Raw genomic sequence first — 3,527 nt, 5'->3', positions numbered from 1 at the left:
GCACATTAACAACAACAATATATATATATATATGTGTGTGTATATACGTATACACATATACACATATACACATATGTTATTGTTGTTGTTGTTAGGTGCCATCAAGTGGGTTCTGACTCACAGATACCCTGTGTACAACAGAACAAAGCATTGCCCAGTTCGGGATCATCATCACAATCCTTGCTGTGCTTTGAGCCCATCATTGCAGTCACTGTTTCAATCCATCTTGTTGTGGGCCTTCCCATTTTTCACTGACCCTCTACTTTACCAAGTATGATATCCTTCTCCAGGAATTGGTCTCTTCTGATGACATGACCAAAGTACAAGAGATGATACTTGCTTCTAAGGAGCATTCCAGTTGTACTTCCTCCAAGACAGATTTGTTCCTTCTTCTAGCAGTCCATTGTACATTGAATATTCTTTGCCAACACCTCAATTCAAGTGCATCAATTCTTCTTCGGTCTTCCTTATTCATTGTCCAGCTCTCACATGCATATCAGGCTACTGAAAATACTATGGCTTGGGTCAGGAGCACCTTAATCTTCAAAGTGATATCTTTGCTCTTAAACATTTTAAAGAGGTCTTTGCAGCAGATTTGCCCAGTGCAATGTCTTCTGATTTCTTGATACTTTTATGGGTATTAATTGTGGATCCAAGTAAAATTAAATCCTTGACAATTTCAGTCTTTTCTCTGTTTATCATGATGTTGCTTATTGGTCCAGTTGTGAGGATTTTTTGTTTTCTTTATGTTGAAGTGTAATCCATACTGAAGGGTGTGGTCTGATCTTCATTGGTAAGTGCTTCAACTCTTCTTCACTTTCAGCAAGCAAGGTTGTGTCATCTGCATGTCACAGGTTGTCAATGAGTCTTAGTCCAGTCCTGATGCCATGTTGTTCTTCATGTAGTCCAGCTTCTCAGATTATTTGCTCAGCATACCTATTGGATACATATGGTGAAAGATACAACCCTGACACACACCTTTTCTGATTTTAAGCCACACAGTATCCCCTTGTTCTGTTCAGACGACTGCCTCTTGCTCTATTTACAAGATTCCTCATGAGCACAATTAAGTGTTCTGGAATTCCCATTCTTGCCAATGTTACCCATATTTGTTATTATCTACACAGTCTTTGCATAGTCAATAAAACACAAGTAAACATATTTCTGGTGTTCGCTGCTTTCAGCCAAGATCCTTCTGACATACATATAATTATTATTCTAGTGAAGCTTTACTTCAAGGCTGTTAATAATTGACTTTTGATTTTAAAATGTCAAAAGCCTGTTTTTTTCTATTTCCTTCATTTTTATTATTCTCTTTATTACTTACTTCAATTTCCTTTGTGTTTAATTTTTTTCCCCTTCTATTTCTATCTTCTTAGAGTGAAAGGGAAGACCACTGATTTTGGGCTTCTCTTCTAACATGAACATTTAAGGCCATATCCAAAACCAAACCCATTGCCATCTAGTCAATCCAACTCATAGCAACCCTATAGGACAGAGTGGAACTGACCTGTAGTCTTTCCAATGCTGTAATCTTTTTTAAAAAATATTTTATTGTGGCAAAATATATCTAACAAAACATTTGTCATTTTAACCATTTGTAAGTATACAATTCAGTAAAATTAATTATATTCACCGTACTGTGCAAACATCACCACTATCTATTTTCAAATGTTTCCCAAACAGAATCTTAGTACCTTCCTCTTTCTTTTTTCCTCTCCCACTGGCTACTTTTTCACATAGCAACCTTATAACAGAGTAGAGCAGCTTCATAGGGTTTCCTAGGCTGTAATCTTTATGGGAGAAGATCACCAGGTCTTTCTCCCATGGAGCCACTGGATGGGTTTAAACAGCCAAGCTCTTCACCTTTACACTGTGAGGGTTCCTTAAGTGGTGGCTAATCACTTCCAAATTTTGGCTACTTCATTATTGCAGGAATCTTGCCAGATGCATTTCCCTGAAGATGGTGAACTGTTTGAGATACACCATACTACTGATCTCATCCTGCACAAGCCATCTCCTGAAAGGAATCCAGCCACCTACAGAGGCCTACCTTCTTTGTTCTCAGATGAACCAACATGCAAATCCTAATAGGGATTACATGTTTCCACGTATTTTCTACCTGGATTTATTTTAATAAAGCTAAATTCCTACAGGTGACAGGAAAGTAAGTCAATCCAGATATCCCTTAATAGATTTCCCAATACCCAGCAAATCTATCCCAGAGTGTTTCTAAAGAATGCTCCTATTTCCCGTTCCTGCTGCTACTGCTTCATTTTTGGTTGCCATCCTTCACTTCAAGGCTTTGGTAACTGCTTTTCCAGCCTCTGGTCTTTCCTATTTGGATCAGTCCTCCGACCTTATTTCTGCAAGCACGGTTTCTATCATGTCAGTTCCCTTCTGGAAAATATTTCGTGGTTCACCAATGACTGCAGAAAGAGATTCTAAATATACCGTAACATATTCTAAATACCTTAGCATAGTATCCAAAGCCCTCCACAGTCTGGCTCCATTCTTTCTTGCCAGTATCATCTCCAGCCATGCTTCACATATACCCTAAACTATAGCCAAACTGGACTTCTGCCATTCGCATTCAGTCATTCATTTGCCTGTTTAACAATGTTTTTGAATTATGTTAAATAAATTTAAACATATTAAGTACCTATTTTGTGGCAAGCACTGCTCTAGGCTCTGGGTGTAAACTCTTGAATAAATGAGACATACAGCCCATGCCATAATCAGGTTCACAGACTAATGAGGAGGGAGATAAACAATAATCAAGTAAACAAATAAATGTATAATTTAATTTAAAATGATGTAAGTGCTATGAAGAAAACAAATAGGGTACTGTGGAAAGGAATAAAGACAAGGGGAAAGCTTCCTTTGAGTAGTGTGTTAAGGGAAGACCTCTCTGAATGAATAAAAAGAAGCCAGCAAAGGAAAGAACAGATCAGGGAACAATGCATGTGAAGTCCCTGAAACAGAAAAGAGCTTGGTGTATTTGAGAATTGAAAGGAGGCCAGTGGAGATGAGGTATGAGATGAGTTGGGAAAGTTAGTCTGGAGTCAGATCACCCACAGATGTAAGTGGAGAATGGACTGTGGCGAGCTAAAAATGGACGTGATGGACCTACCAGGAGGCTGTTGTAGCTCGGCTAGTGAGTGGCAGCGAACATGGAGAAATGGATAGGTTTCAGAGTTAGGAACAGTACTTGCTAATGTATTCGGTGGCAGGAGTGGGAGGTAAGATAAGGGGAAAACTTGGAACTAAGGCTGACTGCTAGGTTCTTAGTTTGAACAACTAACTCAGTAGCGAATGGAGAAGACTGAGGGAGGAACAGGTTTAGCAGGAAGAAGATCCATGGTTTGGTTTTGAACATGTTAACTTTTGTGTGTGTGTGTGTGTGTGTGTGATTTAGGTGAAAGTTTACAGAGGAAATTAGCTTTCCATTCAACAGTTCATACACATTTTGTTTTGTAACATTCAGTGCAATCCTGACAATGTAATAGCACTCTTCCCACTTGTTT

Source organism: Orycteropus afer, unplaced genomic scaffold (assembly GCF_000298275.1).
Source record: "Orycteropus afer afer isolate SDZICR_OR568_19922 unplaced genomic scaffold, OryAfe1.0 scaffold00336, whole genome shotgun sequence".
Taxonomy (NCBI): Eukaryota; Metazoa; Chordata; class Mammalia; order Tubulidentata; family Orycteropodidae; genus Orycteropus; species Orycteropus afer.
The sequence above is the reverse complement of the archived record's forward strand: the minus strand, read 5'-3'. Positions refer to the sequence as shown.